This window comes from Amphiura filiformis, chromosome 19 (assembly GCF_039555335.1).
Source record: "Amphiura filiformis chromosome 19, Afil_fr2py, whole genome shotgun sequence".
Lineage (NCBI taxonomy): Eukaryota > Metazoa > Echinodermata > Ophiuroidea > Amphilepidida > Amphiuridae > Amphiura > Amphiura filiformis.
This window is the reverse complement of record NC_092646.1, coordinates 44,927,508-44,950,982: the sequence shown is the minus strand read 5'-3', so window position 1 is coordinate 44,950,982 and position 23,475 is coordinate 44,927,508. Positions and strand designations below refer to the sequence as shown.

The following is a 23,475-nucleotide window of genomic DNA, read 5'->3' as shown; positions in this document are numbered from 1 at the left end:
TATTAAAACGTTTTATACCCTTTATATAACCCGACAGTTAAACGTTTTCTGTAAAACATTTTGTGTTTGCTGGGTAGTAGATTATCATAAAATGTTTTTTAATGTTATGAAAACTTTTTATACCCTTTATATAACCCGACATTTAAACGTTTTCTGACAACCTTTTATAACCTTTTGCGAATGATGTCGAAAACGTTTTGTGTTTGCTGTGTTATTGAAACATATTGCGTTTTTCTTGGGAAGACACTCTGATATTGTGAGAGCCACGAATACTGCTACACGAGGGATCATTTTCAAAATATATATGAAAAATAAATGAATATTAAGGCGACGTGCATTGATATGTGACGTGTCATGTCAAAAGCAGACACTTTTGGGGAGGATCGTGAATGGAGAAATAGCCAAATATCTGCCAGGGGGCGATTTTTTCACAATTTGGGTTTGTTGCGAATTTGTGATATTATTAATGTTAAAAATAATGTCTGATAGTTTCAGACCGGAATATAACTGGCATCTTGTATTTTTGAGACATTTTTTCAAGGGAATTCCTACCCTCAACATTGTCAATAATATTTTTGAAGACCGATATCTCATTTTCCAACTTTATAATACCATAACTTATAAACTCAATATCTTCGCTTAGGAATGTCAGATTTCATTTAAGATATGTAAAAACCTCAAAATTGATAACCTGCCCCAAAGTGTCTGCTTTTGACATGACACGTCACATATGTGCTACGAGGGGGTCCATTATGTCCATGACGTAATAAAAAGACCTATTTATCAGACGAAATAGATACTAGGATGACAGATTTGAATAAAAACATTTTGTAAAACTGTGGCAATTTTGTGTTGAAAAAGTACAAAAACAAGGTGTTTTGTAGCAGTTTGTTCGTGGTAATATCTTGTAGAACTTATTATCGGAAACCATAGCATGCGAATACCTCTTCATTCTCCAGATTCATTTTACATGCTTTTCAGAGTTATTATTGAGTAAAACACGTTTTAAGCAAGGAAATGGGAATAAGATTAAACGCTTGTGTCCATGACTGTATATGTTCACAAATAGAATCTCACAGAAATATCATATCCGAGTGATTCGCCATATTTATAGCTGTTGTTTAAAGACCAAAAGGATGTAGCAAAACATATTCAGGATTTAAATGCATATTAATATTTTTAATAATTATGTGTTAAATAATACAGTGTAATCACAAATAACTTTGCTTAAAGCACTTAACAGAATTTGCTGAATTTTTAATATTTCTTTGTCTTTTTGTAAATAACTATATTAGAACCACTTTCTTTCTTTCTTTCTCTCTCTCTTTCTTTCTTTCTTTCTTTCTTTCTTTCTTTCTCTTTTTCTATCTTTCTTTCTTTCTTTATCAAGGTTTCTTTAACCCTCAAAGAACTCATGTATGTTACAAATCATGAACCATTGATTTCAAAAAAATTCTACCATGTTATAAATCTTAATACACAATAAAATCATTATTATTAACAATTCAACATTATGCATAACCTGTATTGGTTCCATAATACGACTGTCTCTAGATTAAATGCCAACATAGTTTAATATATTTTCATGTTTCCCCCTGGCACTGTAAATATTACTGCTTATCTGCGCATCATTTTCGGGTTTCCATCAAATTATTGAAGACATCAAGGCTATTGTCACCAGTTGGTACCAGTTTCTTAAATTGATAAACTGAATGTTGCTGTAGTTTAGTTTTAGATCAAATTAACATTACATCTTAACTTTTAATTTTAACATCCTATTTGGAATTTAGTGAACATTAAATGATGTATCGTTTTTATAAAATATAAGGATTGTGTTATAAAACAATTACTGGCGCCCCCGTTGCAGCTGTTTTGTTAGTCAGATTAGTACTTTACAGATACATTATGGGCATCTTGAATATTGTTTAAAATACTGTACATTAACAAATCGGGAATAACCTAATATGTCAAATGTTATTCTTATATAATAATTTCAACCCATAGAGACTAGCATGCACCCACGTACAAGTCTGTAATACATTGCTGTATGTTATCGTACACTTCATTTCGTTGTTTTGACTGGAATGTAAAGGATATGTCTTAGTATGTCCGTGGGAATAAAGATACAAGTACGTCCAAATATTTCAATATTCAAATAAATAGTCCGACACCTCTAGTATGAGTAATATTGAAACTATATTAACATTTCCCCATTATGCCCATCAGCATTTGGTAGATATCCATAGATATTTCGAGGGTACACACAATCTTCAGTTATTGAATACAAAAACTATGAGTGGTAGTGTTGGCAGGCAAAGCGGTCATGTACCTAATTAACTTTGCATATTGGAGACCCGGAGACCGGGAAAAACACCTGCACACAGCGCGTTGCTGCAGCGGACTGTACCATTTACTAACCAATATATGAATTAACGTTAAACACATACTTGAGTTAGAGGAATGATATACTGCTCTGAGTCGAATTGACTGATAAATCATGTCTCCTGCATTTTATTATAATTCATTCGAAAGCAATTGTATCGTTGACAATTTCCCCTCAAAGATAACAGGACAACAGGGGCCTGAAATTGAAATTGGGGGATGGGTGGGGGGGGGGGGCAAAGCTGCATTGCTGCTAGTTGACACGGTTCACAAAAATACACGATAGCAATTTGAACCGGTCAAAACCATCCCCTTTTTGGTAATAAACTCAAGAACGGTACATCCTAGATAGGTTTAACTATACATAGTCTGGATAGTCTAGATGAATACATTCATTTGGTATAGTTTGTAACACAATTTGAGCAACATTGAAATTTGACCCTGTACAAATTTCGATAACCATTTCTCGTCAAAGGCTACTCATTATTGTGTAGTATAATGATGTAAACTACCTATGGCAGCAGTGCAACTTGCCCGCTTCCCAAAGTGGTACCTATCAACCCTCGGGATCACCCACTATGAGGGGTGTTTTTTCTTTCCTCAGTTCACTTATCTTAATTTCAGCGTGTGATCTTGACTACCATAACAGTGATTTGATTTACATACCGATGAGATCTCTTGGTATATTATACTTGGTATATTAAATTACTTTAGGATATTAGCCTAAATAATTGCACGCCAAATGTAGGTTACACTTAACTTTTTGAATATCTTTTCCTTTATCGAATAATTATAGGACTAGTTACCGATATTTTATCCGGATGTTTTTAACATGTAAAAAAGCCCTTAGGATTTACAAAGGACACACCGCACAGGTAACAACCTTGTTACACTTGCCCGCCACGTGTTTTCTATTGCCAAAGAGCAAGTGTCACATTTAGGTCATGTCGACAACTTTCTCTATTGCAGAGTTACTCATCTTAAACATTCAATTAGGAGAAATTTCACGGTCATTGTAGAAACAATTCTCTTTTAAATCGACTTATGACATCTTCTCGTTGACCACAGCATTACAATTGGATGTTGATTACGAGGCTGGTAACCTACATTCAATGTCTGGAATATACTTTTATTATTGCTATTACGTAATTATGGTAATTATATAGTATATCATCACTTATTAGTAACTTTGTTAATACTGTATAGAAAAAGGGGTATTCTAGGATGTATCTTAACATGACAAAAATAGAATGGTTGTACTATTTTAGCTTTATAAAATGCTATTCGGTGAAAGGTCATTGACACAATAAAGATGACAAAACATCGCAACAATCAAAGGACAGACAATCTCAAAACAGCAATCCGGATGAAATCGCAATCGGTGGCTTCAAATACATCACTATACCCGTTTAATCTTGCTTTAAATATAAATAAAATATATATATAAAGATAATATATCTAGGTTGTGTACATATTAAGATATAAACCAGTTAATTATGGCGGTTCGAATTTGAAAGGAAAATAACCATCTGGATAGCATGGCATGTCTCTTTAACTATCACGTGACCGTGTTTTCATCTTCAACATCAATTGGAGTTTAACTGCATCTGACCCAGGCGGGTATTGACAATATATTACTGCTCGCAAGCCTTGGGTATTATTCTGACTTTTATCTAGAGTTTGGGTAAGGCAACTAACATGAACATTCGTGACATGAAGAAAATGGTGTACCATGTTTTTCTTAAATCATCGGGAAAAACATAACAAACAGCTAAGGACGTTGAACCATGATTGTTGTTAGAAATAGAAACATCATGATCTATTTCGATACACGTGCAGTGATTTAGTAGTATACATTCTGACAATCTCATAGCAGTCGATGGATTCGGAGTCTGCTTGTAGGGGTTTATGTTTTTTATAAAGAGAAAGAGATTGTGTTTTTAGTAATTTTTTTCTTTCACTTGACTATAAGCAGCAACCAGGACACAGAGCTACTAAGTTTTACCAAACACCCATGTATCTTTATCTATATTTCTTATAATCAATAAACGACATTGGGGTATTTGTGAATTTTTATGGGGTTTTTATCTAGAGGTAGTTGAATACTCTGTATCTTCTATAGGGTCCACAACTTATAAGCCCCCTAGATACTTTTTAAAATAAATCGAAAAGTATTTGACGAAATGCAAACGTGTAAAAAGGTATGGATAGCCTTATTTGGTTTACACATATGGACAAAATTATAGCGTCACACGTCATTGCGCTCAGTCACAATGGTTTATTATATATATAAAAAAAGAAACCGTTTTTAACACTAAAAATTGGTCCAGATTTGTAAAACAAATAAGGTTACGCATAACTTTTTACAATTTTACATTTTGTTCAATAATTTTCGATTTCTTGCAAAAAGCATTAGGGGGAACTTATAAGTTGTGAACCCTATACTCTGAGTCCTTTCGTTTTCAATATATATACTTCCGCGTACTTGAACAAAAACAGTTTACTACTATAATTATTAGTGATGATCGTCTTTATTACGTAAAGGTATTTCGGTAATCTTGATTAAAATTAAAATTGGAATCGAAATCAAAACATTTTTAAATTCCCCTTTGCATATGTAACTAAATTCCTAAAATGTCAATTAGTCTTATGTGTTACATGTAGAATCACAATATAATGCACAATTTCCTGATACTAAGCCCTGAGAACTCCCCAACCCACTAATCGATTTTGGGTGCAGGAAGGAGAGCAAGAAAATGTCAGGTAACATTGATCAAAATGGAGGAGGCTAGGATATAATGCAATAACAATATGTATCGTCAATCTTAACTCTCTCCACGCTGGTGTCGACTGCAGACGACAAGTTTTTAAAAAAAATTCAAAATATTTCAGAATTGTAAATTTTCATGACCATATTTGGAATCAGCTTGAAAAATGCATTAAAATGAGTACAAACAAGCCTAGTATTGGTTCAGTGGTTCTTAAGATAGCTCTTGATATTTTGACAAAATATCTCAAAACTTGGACTTTTTATGTTGAGGCCTATGGCTAGCACGCATAGCATTAAGCAATATTGTATACACTTAATTCCAACACAAACATTAGTTTTCATTGTAACCACCTTAGATGCTTATCTGAATAATGTTTTATGTTGCTTTAAAATGAGATTGCAAACATTTGACAATAAACGTTACCTTTGTATTGATGCTGGAACATCTGTGAAAGGTTTGTGCCGTGTGTCGGTATCATTCTGGTACACCCTCTATATTCACAAAATGAAAGATGTTAGACATGGTCATTTCCGATTGTTTAAAAGTGCCAGTATTGATTGGAAAGCCCTATAACTTGTTACATCACCGTTAAGGTGAGAAACAGAACGCTCTGCGTTTTCGTTTTTGAAGCGGAATGTAAATTCTTTCATTTGATTAGTTTGGTATGATCAGGGCAGACTCTGACTTCCCTGCTATGATGCAACCGGAATTCAGGTAGAAAGCAAGACTAAGTAGGGTAAATGCAATTTGGTATTGAAATGAGTTATTGAAGAGAGTTATTGAAGACGACTTACCGAAAACTTCAAAATGACACCTTGTTTAAGATCGTTGCAAATATGTTAAGTAAATTTAAGTTAGTTTTTAATTTTTTTCTTTGACCTTGTATATCCTTGCATACAATGCTCATACTTTCATTTTGTACCGTGTATCAACATTACGATGCATCTTTGTACACATAATATTCACGTTTTATACAAATATAATACAGTTTATGGTTTTGAATTTTATGGTGCATTATGATTTTGCACATGTACACACTTCTTCTGTGTTCTAGTAAACATGTTAAACAGAAATTTGACACCCTTGTCACCCCATCACTGATACGACCTAGAATTCATGACGTCAATGTCGAAGCGGAGTCCAAAACCTTACAAAAATAAAATTGGGCAACGAAAAAGTAATTACAAAGTTCAATCATGTGATAGTAATATAGTAACGTCATGTAAATATTATATTTTGTACTTGTATGACCTAGTAGTCTTTTTAACTGATTAAACAAAAAAGTGTTTGCACAATTTTACGAAGATTTAAAGGTATGGAGAAGAATGGCAATATAATACTAGGGTAATTTTAAAGCAGATATACCGAGGATCAGTTGATCCTCAAGAGAGTAGACTGCATTTAAGTCATCCGTATTTATTGTCAGATATATAATAAAGCGGGCACAGGCAGCGTAAAGCTAGTTTAATGGTTATATGTATATCGTCTAACGGTTGTATATAATAGCTTGGCATATCTTAGACATGTTTTTATGTGTTTTGTGTCGGTAAACGATATAAGTTTTTAAAAGCAATGTGAGTCGCAAAGAGGTAATCACTACCAGTGCCAGGCTATTTACTTGTACGTTGAGAAGAATTATTAAAGGAGAAGTTCGTCGTTGCTCCCATAAGTTCTACTTAACTTCAGCTTTTCATTATACCTCGAAGTCATTTAATGTTATTCTATTCTTAGAAATCATTTTCAGAGGGTAAATGTAGACTTGCGAATAATGTGTCATTAATTTGGGTCGGGATCGAACATATTTTGCTGCACGTGTTCTATGGTGGTATTGCAACCCCGTAATCATTACTACCCATTATGAAGTATTTATACAACATTGTGGAATAGCATATTATTATAGCATAATCTGTAATAAAGATATACCTTAGCTCCCTCCCAAGAAACAAATGCGGTAACGTCTTTGATGAGCACCAACAAAAGCTATCCTTTACTTTGGCTGCAAATTGATTCACAATATGTGCCTCCCAGATCAAAACGTATTATCTCGTATATTGTGTGCTTGAAGATACTGCATTATTACTTTGTGGGCATACTGCTTTATAACACATGTCTCAAAAGTGACAAGGCAGTATCTCATATATTGTGTGCTTAAAGATACTGCTTTATTACTTTATGGGCATACTGCTCTATAACACCTGTCTCATAAGTGACAAGGCAGTATCTCATATATTGTGTGCTTGAAGATACTGCATTATTACTTTGTGGGCATACTGCTTTATAACACATGTCTCACAAGTGACAAGGCAGTATTTCGTATATTGTGTGCTTGAAGATACTGCATTATTACTTTGTGGGTATACTGCTCTATAACATCTGTCTCACAAGTAACATGGCAGTATCTCGTATATTGTGTGCTTGAAGATACTGCATTATTACTTTGTGGGCATACTGCTCTATATCACATGTCTCACAAGTAACAAGGCAGTATCTCGTACATTTTGTGCTTGAAGATACTGCATTATTACTTTGTGGGCATACTGCTCTATAACACATGTCTCACAAGTAACATGGCAGTATCTCCCATATTGTGTGCTTGAAGATACTGCATTATTACTTTGTGGGCATACTGCTCTATAACACATGTCTCACAGGTAACATGGCAGTATCTCCCATATTGTGTGCTTGAAGATACTGCATTATTACTTTGTGGGCATACTGCTCTATAACACATGTCTCACAAGTGACAAGGCAGTATCTCGTACATTTTGTGCTTGAAGATACTGCATTATTACTTTGTGGGCATACTGCTCTATAACACATGTCTCACAAGTAACATGGCAGTATCTCCCATATTGTGTGCTTGAAGATACTGCATTATTACTTTGTGGGCATACTGCTCTATAACACATGTCTCACAAGTAACATGGCAGTATCTCCCATATTGTGTGCTTGAAGATACTGCATTATTACTTTGTGGGCATACTGCTCTATAACACATGTCTTACAAGTAACATGGCAGTATCTCCCATATTGTGTGCTTGAAGATACTGCATTATTACTTTGTGGGCATACTGCTCTATAACACATGTCTCACAGGTAACATGGCAGTATCTCCCATATTGTGTGCTTGAAGATACTGCATTATTACTTTGTGGGCATACTGCTCTATAACATCTGTCTCACAAGTGACAAGGCAGTATCTCCCATATTGTGTGCTTGAAGATACTGCATTATTACTTTGTGGGCATACTGCTCTATAACACATGTCTCACAGGTAACAAGGCAGTATCTCGTATATTGTGTGCGTGAAGATACTGCATTATTACTTTATGGGCATACTGCTCTATAACACATGTCTCACAAGTGACAAGGCAGTATCTCGTACATTTTGTGCTTGAAGATACTGCATTATTACTTTGTGGGCATACTGCTCTATAACACATGTCTCACAAGTAACATGGCAGTATCTCGTATATTGTGTGCTTGAAGATACTGCATTATTACTTTGTGGGCATACTGCTCTATAACACATGTCTCACAAGTAACATGGCAGTATCTCGTATATTGTGTGCTTGAAGATACTGCATTATTACTTTGTGGGCATACTGCTCTATAACATCTGTCTCACAAGTGACAAGGCAGTATCTCGTATATTGTGTGCTTGAAGATACTGCATTATTACTTTGTGGGCATACTGCTCTATAACACATGTCTCACAAGTAACAAGGCAGTATCTCGTATATTGTGTGCTTGAAGATACTGCATTATTACTTTATGGGCATACTGCTCTATAACACATGTCTCACAGGTAACATGGCAGTATCTCGTATATTGTGTGCTTGAAGATACTGCATTATTACTTTATGGGCATACTGCTCTTTAACACATGTCTCACAAGTAACAAGGCAGTATCTCGTATATTGTGTGCTTGAAGATACTGCATTATTACTTTGTGGGCATACTGCTCTATAACACATGTCTCACAGGTAACATGGCAGTATCTCGTATATTGTGTGCTTGAAGATACTGCATTATTACTTTGTGGGCATACTGCTCTATAACACATGTCTCACAGGTAACATGGCAGTATCTCGTATATTGTGTGCTTGAAGATACTGCATTATTACTTTGTGGGCATACTGCTCTTTAACACATGTCTTACAAGTAACATGGCAGTATCTCATATATTGTGTGCTTGAAGATACTGCATTATTACTTTGTGGGCATACTGCTCTATAACACCTGTCTCACAAGTAACAAGGCAGTATCTCGTATATTGTGTGCTTGAAGATACTGCTTTATTACTTTGTGGGCATACTGCTCTATAACACCTGTCTCACAAGTGACAAGGCAGTATCACGTATATTGTGTGCTTGAAGATACTGCATTATTACTTTGTGGGCATACTGCTCTATAACACATGTCTCACAAGTAACAAGGCAGTATCTCGTATATTGTGTGCTTGAAGATACTGCATTATTACTTTGTGGGCATACTGCTCTATAACACCTGTCTCACAAGTGACAAGACAGTATCTCGTATATTGTGTGCTTGAAGATACTGGATTATTACTTTGTGGGCATACTGCTCTATAACATCTGTCTCACAAGTGACAAGGCAGTATCTCGTATATTGTGTGCTTGAAGATACTGCATTATTACTTTGTGGGCATACTGCTCTATAACACATGTCTCACAGGTAACGTGGCAGTATCTCGTATATTGTGTGCATGAAGATACTGCATTATTACTTTGTGGGCATACTGCTCTATAACACATGTCTCACAGGTAACGTGGCAGTATCTCGTATATTGTGTGCATGAAGATACTGCATTATTACTTTGCGGGCATACTGCTCTATAACACATGTCTCACAAGTGACAAGGCAGTATCTCGTATATTGTGTGCTGGAAGATATTGCATTATTACTTTGTGGGCATACTGCTCTATACCACATGTCTTACAAGTAACAAGGCAGTATCTCGTATATTGTGTGCTTGAAGATACTGCATTATTACTTTATGGGCATACTGCTCTATACCACATGTCTTACAAGTAACAAGGCAGTATCTCGTATATTGTGTGCTTGAAGATACTGCATTATTACTTTGTGGGCATACTGCTCTATACCACATGTCTTACAAGTAACAAGGCAGTATCTCGTATATTGTGTGCTTGAAGATACTGCATTATTACTTTGTGGGCATACTGCTCTATAACACATGTCTTACAAGTAACAAGGCAGTATCTCGTATATTGTGTGCATGAAGATACTGCATTATTACTTTGTGGGCATACTGCTCTATACCACATGTCTTACAAGTAACAAGGCAGTATCTCGTATATTGTGTGTTTGAAGATACTGTATTATTACTTTGTGGGCATACTGCTTTATAACACCTGTCTCACAAGTGACAAGGCAGTATCTCGTATATTGTGTGTTTGAAGATGCTGCATTATTACTTTGTGGGCATACTGCTCTATACCACATGTCTTAGAAGTAACAAGGCAGTATCTCGTATATTGTGTGTTTGAAGATACTGTATTATTACTTTGTGGGCATACTGCTTTATAACACCTGTCTCACAAGTGACAAGGCAGTATCTCGTATATTGTGTGTTTGAAGATACTGCATTATTACTTTGTGAGTATATTGCTCAATACCACCTGTTTCACAATTTACAAGGCAGTGTCTGCTTCGTAACTTACATTTTAGTTACTGCATTCTTACTTAGGAGGGTAGATATGACACAATCAAAAAGTGGATATAAGTAGAATATCAGAAAAATACGAGTATCATATCCGAGTGAATCTTCATATCAGTCAGCGCTTAAAGAGCAAGAGAAAATAAAAATATATTAAGGATATCATTTCGTACCAAAATAGTCAATTTATGATTATGTTGAATGACATATCGTAAGATTAAAACATTGCTTAAAGAGAATCAAAGTTCAAAGATTTCCATTTCTTTTGTACGCCAAGATCTTTTGCCTATAGCCATGATAGTGAAAAACTACTTAGAGACCAGAAACAGTAATACTTGACTTACTTGACTTAACTGCACAGGCCGGTGTGGCCCCTTGCACTCTGCCCAGTAAGCCTCCTCCATCCAGTTCTGTCTGTTGCTTGTGTCTTTGCTTCATTTGGGGTCATTCCCAAGTCCCTCTGAATTTGGTCCTTCCATCTGGTTGGTGGACGACCTGGTGGTCTTTTCTTGCTGAAGTCATTAATTTAGGCTTGGTAGGGAAGCCGATGTAGAGGCATCCTGAAGATATGCCCAGCCCATTTCAAACGTTTCCGGCAGATAACATCATTCCATCAGACTCTGTCTGATGGAATTGTTGCGGATTTTGTCAAGTAGTGAAACTCCAAGCATTGCCCTAAGGCATCGCATAACAATAAAAGAAACGGTAATATCAGACACATAATTATGTTGCTTTCATTCAAGTGCATTGCTTCAGTTATAAATTAAGTGCATTAAATCAGTGAAAATATGGCTCAAAAGGCATTATCATTAGATTCTCATTTTAAAATATGACGGTCATGTATAACAAACAACTGTACCAAATTGAACTATTAAAGATGCATGGTACCGACAAAGACTTGCTATCTGTTATAAATATAGAAACCCATTTCAGAAAACTAGTTTTTCAATTGACATTGCAGAGCCATGCTTATTGTAATGTATAATCATTACGTTCAACGCCCGCTGGTAGAGTACGTTTCAAAACTATTACCTTATCATTTTTGCAGACAATAATTAATATACATTATTATATATTGTTCTGTGTTTTATTTATACGTTGTATTATTGCTATTTAATACATAAACTTAACTTTTGCATTTTAAGTGATTAATTCTGTGAAAATAATTGAATAAAATGCAATTTTATTCATTTCATTATTTTTGTTCGGGACACACTATAAACCTGACCTTCTAGGATTTGTATGGGTATAACGCAGCAAACACAATTTGATGAAAGGAGTGATAGAATGTACTATGTAATGTTTATTTAGGTAATAAAACATCTTCACTGTTTACGGCATGTAGTTCAAGTCCAAGTCATTGCCTCTTGTTGGCTTGTTTTGACATGCCAAACTGCAAATTAGTGGTTACAACAACCAAACACATTTACAGGAATCACAATGATCTTAAACATGCTCATCTTTCAGGGCACAGTTCGTTAACCTCAATATATTAGAATGTACTTTGAATGTGTTGGGTACCAAAACTCATACTCCTGAACTTAAGGTCAAATTTTCACTTGATTCCTGACGGAGTTTAATAAACTGCGCCATTGGAAATGCGGCCATTTTGGCCTATAGTGAATATAGACGCAACTATCTCCTGTTTCGTGATCTAATAACTTGGAGCAACTTGTTTCGTCTGCCACCAGGCAGGTCACATGGTTTCTACTTAGCTAGACCGAGTCAGGGATACAAAGGGATAAGCATCCTAGGTTACATAACCAAACCGGAAGATGTATCCTAGGTCTAGACAATAGGCGGATTAGCGGCCATTTTGTCTTCGACATGATTTTATTCACGTGTCCTTATACTTTAGTACACAAATATATAAGTTAACAGGTTTACAATATTAAAATTATATTTTGAATATACAATATATTCTGTAGTAAATCAATCAAATGACGGTGATTGTTCAGGTATTTTTATGCTTGATAAAATTAAACTGTCTGACCAGCTAGTATTCTCCTCCGCCGTCAGTGTGATTCCAGACACACCACGTACTGTGTTGCGAAGGTGAAGGAGACTAAAGCTGTATTGACGAACACGCATGCGTTAAAAATGATATAGCCTAGGTCGAACAATAGCGTGACGTAGTTTCCGGCATTGTTCCTATGCACTTTCACCCTCCTGACCGAGTGAATCTAGGAGTAGAACATGTCAATAATCTTGTGTTTTTTGCAGCATCCTAAGTTTAGCAACATGTCAGGATATCTTCTCCTGTTCTCTATGGAGTAAACAACAATTAACGTTAACATGGTATGCTGTATTCCAGAGAACTGAACCTGCCTATAATTATTTGCTTTTAAAAATGAAATGTGTTGACTTTTTACCATCCATATTTTTTGTAATAGGAATGCTTGACGTCACATAGTTTGGTACACAAGAAAAAGATCTGTCGTACGAATTTAAACGTATAGGGATCTATGAAAATAGACAGTCAGATTTTGCTTCATTAAACGTATAGTTCTATAATTGAGTGTAGCTTAGAGTGTAAAATAAACATATCTGTTGTCAAGTGCGTTGATTGTAAATATTGGTAGTCATGCAGTATTGTTGTATGTAAGTAAGATATCGTGAATAAATTTCTGGAGCCAAGTTCAGAAACATGTATTCACTTTCTTGATATTACAGACTTGACATTTAATATGGAATATTTTTCGCAAAGTTCCAAGACTGGTCTGGTCGGAGTCTGCATAGACCGCACGGGCTAAATATTAATTTGGGTGTGTCAGGAGATGGTGTAAAATAATTGTTTGATAGAAAATGTGCTTTCGATATGCTTACATTATGGTGCTCATAATGTAGCGAATTTGCCCAAAATGGCGGATTTAGGAGGCTGAATTTGAGCTCTATGGGGACACAATTTCGGACTTTATGCAACGTGGTTCTGTTATTATCAAATTTATAGGGGTTTGAGGTGATATTTCTTAAACTTCGTCAGCAACTGGCATTCATCACAGCTGAAATACACTTACATTGTACCAAGTTTTTGAACAGGGGAGGAGCTTAAAAATAGGGCTCTTAAAAGCTGTACGTACTCAGAAAGTTTGAATGGCCCCTGGGGTCAAATGTTATCAACTTACGTTACAAAAACAACTGTGCGAAATCTTGGTTGTCCAATGAACTCACACTGTTTCTTTGTGTACAGTAAGTTTATAACATTTGGCCCCAGGGGACCATTCAAATTTTCTAAGTGCATCCCACTTTATAGAGCCATATTTTTAAAGCTCCTCCCACTTTAAAAACTGGTAGATCACAGGTGCATTTCAGTTCTACCGAACACTTATTGGTATTTAGGTTCAATAAAATTGCCTCAAACCTCAATAAATTTGATAATATCAGAATAATGTTGCTCAAATTCAGAAATTTTACCCCCACAAAATTCAAATTCAGTCTCCTTAAATCCGCCATTTTAGGCTATTTTACTACATTATGAGCGACATAATATAAACTAATGGAAAGCACTCTTTCTGTCAAACAATTATTTTACATCATCTCCCGACACATCCCAATTTATATTTAGCCCGTGCTGTTTATGCAGACCTCTACCAGACCAGTCTTGGAATTTTGCGAAAAAGTATTCCATATTAAATGTCAAGTCTGTATCTGTAATCTAGTTTATGCAATGATTGGCATATGTGCTGGATATGTCTTACGTAGTATTGCAAGGGTGTCACAGGCACGTTGAACTAGTGACTTGCTCTCATTTCAATGTGATATCATAGAGCTTGTCATTTCTTAAATGTAAAATGTCATTCAATAGAAATGTATCATTTCATAGAAAAATTAATTTCTTGTGCTGATGCCAAACGATGTCAAATCGTTCTTACTGTGGAATATGATTTGACTTGGAGAGATACAAATAAGAATGAAGAAAGATAGTCATTTCAATTATGAAATCTTGCTGAAAGCAAGAAGGTTAACTCTTTTACCGGCTTAAGCCAGTTCTACCATTCTGGAGCATCCAAACTATTATAACATTTAAGGGTCCTTGCTCAATGTCGTTGTCCTCTAGAAGAATAACATCTTCTAACGACGTTGCCAGTTGTCGCCATCCATTTCACATACTTTACTGGTGATTGAAATTGATACAATTCGTCGTCCGTATTCCATAGTGGCGTATAGTAGGGCGCCGCGAATAAACAACTTTTCGAGAAAATCGGGTTTGAAGAAATGCCAATTTAAAATCGAGTTGTGTAAATCAGACAGTCATTATATTTTGTAAATGATGTGAAATTTCTGTAGTAAACTAAATAGATTTTATTGTTATATATTTTTCAAAAGAAATAAATACATACTATTGCTGGCAAACTGAAAATAAAACTATACGTCACTATGGAAAACGAACAAAACGCAATACCCTAACCTAACGTTAACCGTACGCCACCTCGGTCGCCGTGTAATCCCTATGGCGTTACTTTTTCGTCGTTCGTATTCCATAGTGGCGTATGGGTCCGATACGTGTACGCCACTATGACATACGATGTTTTTCATTTTTGCCGATATTTCATAATTATAAAATGTGTATAAAAAGTGGCGTATGGTCGATACGCCACTATGGAATACGAAAAATGTCACTTTGTAACTATACGCCACATTTAATTAATTAATTACTAATTAATTAGCTAATTATGACTGATGAGACTAAGAAAAAATGAAAGAGAACATAATTAAAAGCATATGTGCCAATTTTCAAAAAAATGACCAAAAATCACTATACGCCACTATGGAATACAGCCGACGAATTATCCACTCCAAGTTTTGGCATTACCATTAGATAGTAAATACCATATTTGTGACCGTACAGAACGAATGAGCCGTAAATCCCCTAAATTGTATTCTGAGTTACAGTGTAAAATGTGTACGAAGGTCGTATTCATCGGTAACTTAAGCTGGCGCGACATCTATCTCATTTTGATAGTCAAACACCAATCAATAATCCTATTGTTGAAGTGGATAATAAGCTTCTACCTTAGATGGCTATAGAAATTTTAATAGCTCTTAATAGTAGGTTACCAGGCATTGTATTTTGTATAGGTATGTATAACCAACAATTAACAATGAGAGAACTTTCTTAAACCTCGTTGACTTGGGGATGATTTGAAATGACTGCCAATTATGACTGTTTGATATTTATTGCCAGCAATGTGGAAAAAGTGACACATGTAGAAACGAAAAAAGCTATAATTTTGTTGAAGGAGCAAAGTTTAACAAACCACAACCCCGCTTCTGGATATCGTTTGAAGTCAAATGATATACCATTTTAAAGCTTATGATGTATAATTTCTAAACACGAAATAAAACAAATTTGACCGAGGGAGGAATTTACGGCTCATTCGCCGTGAACGGTCACATTTATGATTTTATACAAAATACTTGACGTAAAGGTATGTACGTTTAAACTTGTTTTATACTCAAATCGTTTAAAACAAGTAATTGGTCGTTGGAAAGGAAATTCGATAGTTTCAAAATTTAGACGGCATTAACACAGTTTTATCGGACATTGAGTAATGGTGCATCGCTACTTTGAAGCGATGCAACTAAATCCGCAGTAAATCTAGAGCTATTGTGTTACAAGACACACAATCTTTCTAGGGGAAACTGCAATTGCTATTGTCAAAATATCTTTGGGGTTTTTAGAATAAAATACGGGATTTTAGAAGTCACCACAAAGATATACTTGGAAATTCAATATTTTTTAAACCATTATAATTAGATTAAGATCCTTTCTACGAAACTAGCGCTTTAAAAAATTCCATGCATTATTTATCTGTGAGTGTGTAATATCAAGTGGCAATTACAGTGTTAATGTTATCCCAAGTAGGCATGATACTGACTTTGTTACATACTGTCGTCATCATGGGTTTTCTCTCGCATAGTTAAGCGGGCCGTCTTCAACCTAAGGACCCATCAATTCGCCTTAATTGATACTTCAGCACCGTTTACAGTGCCAAAAGGTCATTCCACCTGTGCAATTTCGTTATTTACGCTTTAGGGTGCCACAATACTCTGTATTAGGTGTATAATTTGGAAAACTTGCAATAAACACAATAAAAATCCCCTATCATTAATATTTCATCATATTCATTCCCTAGATATGAAACCAACTTGTGCATTTTAAGGTTGTCCTCAAATGTAAATTGATAAAAGCGTGTCTTAATATTCCTATGTAGCGTCAAACGATTATCGCGTGGAATGCATTAGAAATGGTATATCTTGTAACAGTAACTTGAGCTGACATAATTACACGTGACGTCCTGGGCTATAAAAAGAGATGAATTTGACATAACACCTGTGCAAGGATGGGTTTTCTCGAAGTGTCAGAAATATACCTGCAGCAACCACAGTCGTTGTCAAATTATACATAAGCTTAGAGGGGTCTGCTGCTAAATATAGATAGACAGGTTACCCGTTTGCCGCCTAAATTAATTGATCAGTGTTACAAAACATTTCGTAAAGGTGCTGCTTGTATCAAACCAAGTTGTTGGGAATATCATTGGATGTGATAAATATTATATTGTTGGGTTTGAAAAGTGCTGTTCATTCCTTGGCAAAGATTGCAGTTTACACGCATATAAAGGTATGGCAAATTCAAGTACTGAATTGTTACCTCAATAATAAAAATTGGATATGAAAGTCCCTTGCACTCTAGATTTTTTATAAACTTGAGTAGGAACTGATTGTTTTCATGAAGAAGTACACAAGGCCGAGCTTTCGATGTTATCTCCAGAGTTAGTTTAAAATTTTGTTAGTTTTAAATTTTTTAATAATGCCATCGAAAAATGGATTTTTAATTTACGATATTTCAGTGTTCGCAATAATTGTGTTATATAGAAGACAATAATGTCATATAATACGCAATTTTGCACCCTCCAACATTTCGTAGGAGGTTAAAATATTTCCATGCCCTTCAAAATTCAATTCAGGAAAGCCCTGAGGAGGAAGACGGAGTTCAAGAAATTTGATACGTGATGATAATAATATTACATATTCATAAAGGCTGTTAAGTGTACATTCTCATGAAATAGATAAAAATAAGAAGTGACGTACGCTGAATAGTACTTAAAAACGGGTATAGAATTTAAAGTATTCCATGCAAGTTATTGTAAAGTCGTGTTCTGTTTTACACGAGAGACTAGATTCATGAATATACGTGTTACAGACAAAATCTCTACTGAGTAAAGGTGTCACTAGATGTTTTGAAAAACGTACAATTTAATTTGTTGTTTGTTGCAAACATAGTCATTGAAGGAAAATTGTCCAAGTGTACATGTAATTCAATGCAATGTCCAAGTCTAAAGTGAATTAGGTTTATTTCACAAAATGTTTTAAATGTCATATAGGGATATCACAAACCTACAGAGGCCATTGGTTGAATAATTTAATTACCTTAGTTCCTTAGGGACAAAATAAACATAACAGGACTTACGGAGGACCTCCAAACAAAGTGCATTTCTGATTATTTGTGGGAAATTATAGCCATCTCTTAATAGACGTGATATATTATACCGGGTTGTCCGTGTTTGCGGAGCTTGTACGCGTGACGTCAACTTAACGTCATTCCAGCGTGCCAATTTGTCACTCGCAGGTGGCTGACATCACATGAACACTGGCAGGAATCTAAATTTGATCTTGGGCGTGTGAAATATTCTTGTTACTTGCTTATTGTATACTTAAAAGTGTCTGTCAGTGACCTGGGCAGTGAAGGATGTAGCAATATTGCAATAAAGAAGCCACCGAAAATTCTACTGTAAACTTTTAAAAGATTAAAAAGGGGATACATGAGCGCAAGTTCATCTGTGTTGATTATTTAGTATTTTGATACTTTGATCTCTACACAATTGTGGACGAACCAACATTTTTCTTTCACAACTTTAACCTTTATCAGAAGACTGGCAAACCAAGTCGTGCTCTCGTGGTAACATTGAATTATATTGGAAATGTGATGTTCATAATCTAAAGGAAATTTATCCCAATAACATCGCCACTGTCCCATACCATAATCATGGGAATAGACATTTTGGTACCAATAGAATACCTTTTATTTGTTATTAAATATACAAATTAACACAGCTCACAGTTGAAATAAGTGGTTCACAGACTACATTAGAGTCACGCGGTAATATGATAAAGTTAAATCAGCACCTTTTACAAATGGGACCAAGTTTCAAATTTAAACATGGAGCAAACATAAAAATTATTATTTTGAATAGCAAATGTAAAAGCCGTGTTCCCAACATTCCCGTTCCCATTTAATTTGTGATCTACCTCGAGAGTTATTTTTCATTCGAAATTTTTAATTTGGCACAATATTTTTCATTAATATTTCAGAATAATCAACAAGAAAAAAACTAGTAAATTCTAGCTAGCCATTTATGTTCTTAATTTCACCCGCTTTAATTCTACTCAACCTCAACCTCGTGGTCCTACTTTTCCCTAGCAGTATCTAGCAAGCGGATGCATACGATATTTTCGCCCTTAAGATGTTTGCTTTTCCACTTGTAAATTCAGGGTACCAAATTTCTGTTATTGTTATTGTATAATTGTTCATTCAAGTGAAGACCGAGTGTGGAGAAAAAGGCGGTGATGTCAGCGAACTAAATGAATTAAGGATTTCACGGCATACCAGGAGTGCTGTGCATATGGTGAAATCATATTACAGAAAGTGAATATCTTAGTCGAGTGTAAACATGGTAAAGAATTTCCTGAAACTACAGCTGCTGGCTAATTGAAGTAATAGCAAAGGGTTCTCCTTTTTGAAATGGAGAACAATAACAGACATTTTGACTGGTCAAGATGACCATTGACACAGATGTTGAATAGTATGGCTATCTAAATTAAAATCGTGGAAGGTTCATTCGAGTACGATAAACAAAACAGAAGTCATGTAGTTGTCATCAATGTCAATTCTTTGTTTTGTACTAGAAACTGAAGTCATTGATGGATTGGATGATTGGTATGCATTTCTGTATTTTTATTTTGTATCTAATAGTTGTAAATTTTATATAAATTGCATGTTGATAATTGCATGTTGATAATAATTGCCTTTTAATGTTGTGTAAATGTATCGCAGGGACTCATGTTAGACCAGCTATTTGGCTGAATACGATGATTTAGGGTTTCTCTACCGGAAGTCAATTTGTGCCGAAATTCCTTCCCACAATGTAATAAGCGTTTTGCATAACAATAGATACAGTTCGGAGATTAATCAATATTCTTTGTTATGCAATACGCATATTGCATTGTGGGAAGGAATTTCGGCACAAATTGACTTCCGGTAGAGAAACACTAAATCCGCTTATTTGGCTACCCTGGATAAATAAAATGAATGAATTTGAATTGTTTTTATCTATTCAGGCGGATTCATCCTCTTTAGGTCTTTGGCTTGAGAAATAGATAAGATTATTATTGTGATCAACATTACTACATGTATAGCCCATTATCACCCTTATCCCCATTGTCAAACATGTATTTTACCTGGCAATGTATACAACATAGATATCAAGCCTGAATTCCTATTTTGGTGTTCTACGTGAAAAACCAAATCAACATTGTCCAGTACTGTAGGCATATCACCCCAAAAATAAGCGCAGCAGAAACACGTTATTTAATGTTTCTACATGAATGAGCTTTATTAAAGTATCAAAAATCAAAAAAGGGAATTGAAATCGGTCAATGCATTGTGATGTAGTGTCAATTTTAAGATGCTCGTTATGGAATTAAAACCTGCCACAAATGACTATAATGACAAAATTGGCACATTTCGAGATTTTGAAGGTTTATTTGGACCCTTGCTTGAAAAAGCAGCGTTAATTTAAGTATCACAGGTTAAATGCCCATCTTTCCGTACTTCCTTAAAGAAAACAAAATTTAAAAATCTATCATTGAATAATTATAATAAATTAACCAACTATACTATTTTAGCTATTTTAGCCAATCTGCAGACAAATTAAAGGTGAAAAAATGACTAAGTTCAGCTAATTAATATGCAAAATTGATGCCAATAGAAAACCGTACATGATATCAGGGTGCGGTTTTTTTTGCACACATATGTATACAAAGTTATTTTAATTGATAACAAAAAATACACAAAAAGTAATTAATTATGCAAATTAGCTAATTACAGCTAATTATGTATTCATGATATTATTATGTAAATTAGGCATGAGTAATTTCGGGGTTTTTCAATATTTAATGAAAGTCTATTCATTCACCATAAATTTGTCAAGTATGAACCTGTTATGATGTTGAATAAAGAAACTGCAGTTAATTACTTAAATATAATACAAAATTAATACAAAGTTTGACATTTTGACGATATCTGGAATAGAATTTTCATTTTTTCTGTAAACATGGTATGTGTCACCATTGCTCACAGCTAAATCCGAAAAGTAAAAATAAAAATTCATTTGCAATGAGACTTTAAAAGGAACAGCCATTCTACTGTATCGCGTATACAAAAATAGTATGGCCTTGGACACACACAATGGCTTAGAGCTATTGTGGTTTGGAAAATTACTCCCTAAAAATATCTTTGATATAAATTAGTTTTACTCAAGGCAAGGCAAGTGTTTCATTCGTTGTCGACGAATATAATTTACATGCTAAGAAAGATTAATATTTCAGCTAAATGGTGGTAGGTCCCTTTATTTCAACAGGCCTATATTTACTGATTTATGAGCGATCTTCAAAAATCCATAAAAACAGGCAGTAGCTCTTAAACAAAACAATATTTAATTTTTGCGGACCCGATGGTAGCCTCGGAAAGACTTCACACACCATATATTAAAAATTCAAACAATTTGGATAAATGAAGCATATGAGGAAATTTTTTGACATAGATGTTTTCTAAAATTGGTCAACTTTGAAGCGCGCGCTTTTCAATTCACTGTTATGCTTGCATGCACAGTGTGGCAGAATTATTGTGCAGCCACTGTGACATACCTACCAGTAGGCGTTTACAACTTTGTACCAAATTTGCTGTTGAATTTTCTGAGTCAGAAAGATACTTGGTTCCCCATGAACAGGAGTACCCATAGTATGAGATTAAGACAAACAAGAGTCTATTGTATGGTTTGATATTCATGTTAATTACGAATGTTTCTTTGGCCTTTGTCCACGATTTTGTGAGTGAGATAAAATATAGATACCAATATATATTTTTCCATAATGTATTTAAAGTTTATGTGGTCAGTTTGTAACACAAATGTAAATGGCAGATGAGGATTATTATTATGATTTCAACTAAACATTCTTTTCTTTTTCTCTTTTCTTTTTTCATGTACCATTGCTGTTTTCTGATGTGAATAATAATAGGTGAGTGAGTTTGATAAAACAATACATAAGTAATATATATATATATATATATATTTTATAATTATTAAAAGTGGGTCAATTACACTGAAGCTCATCAGTGCTCCAGCGATTTGGATTCTAAAAGTAAAATTCTGTATGAAACGACCTCCTAAACGAAACATATTTACAGTCATCTGACACCAAAATGTACACTTGATAGGGGTAAGTTGAGTGCATGATGAGGTTGTCAATCGAGGCATACATCTATAATATGTCACATTATTATAAGGACAACTGGCCAAAGATTAACATATGTTATACCCAGCTTGTGGTCAAAGGTCAGGCAAGGGTCAGTAGCAGGCATTTAACCAAACAATACTGAGAACATCAAAATCGCAAAACCAGATTATCATGATAATACATAAAAATCAATCCGATGTCATCCAAGGTCAAATGTTATATGGGGTCAAATGTCCAAATTTGACCAATTCGTCGGCTGTATTGCATAGTGGCGTATAGTGGGGCGCCGCGAATAAACAAGTTTTCGAGAAAATCGGGTTTGAAGAAATGCTAATTTAAAATTGTGTAAATCAGACAATCATTATATTTTGTAAATGATGTACAATTTCTGTAGTTAACTAAATAGATTTTATTTTTATATATTTTTCAAAAGAAAGAAATACATAATATTGCTGGCAAACTGAAAACAAAAATCACAAAATTATACGTCACTATGGAAAACATGGAAAACGCAATACCCTAACCTAACTTAAACCTTACGCCACCTCGGTCGTCGTGTAACCCCTATGGCGTTACTTTTTATTTTTGTATTCCATAGTGGCGTATAGGTCCGATACGTCACTACGACATGTAGAGAGGTGTACACCACTATGACAATGTTTTTAATTTTTGCCGATATTTCATAATTATAAAATGTGTATAAAAAGTGGCGTATGGTCGATACGCCACTATGGAAAACACAAAATTTCACTTTGTAACTATACGCCACATTTAATTAATTAATTACTAATTAATTAGCTAATTTTGACTGATGAGACTTAGACAAATTAAAGAGAACATCATTAAAAACATATATGCCAATTTTCAAAAAAATGACCAAAAATTACTATACGCCACTATGGAATACAGCCGACGAATTGGGCTTAAACGTGACCATATTTGGTTAGAAAAACACAAAATTGAGGAGTAATAAATTGTTTATAATGGTTGAGGTAAAATGTCATGCGGAGGTTATGACAATGAGAAGCCACAGCCTAACAT

The 23,475-nt window shown here is 34.7% G+C and overlaps 1 protein-coding gene across 1 annotated transcript in view; it reads left to right on the top strand.

Annotated features, from left to right (window-relative positions):
* The window catches only part of LOC140141355 (neuronal acetylcholine receptor subunit alpha-10-like), a 310,042-nt gene that overhangs the window by 54,030 nt on the left and 232,537 nt on the right, over nt 1-23,475 (top strand).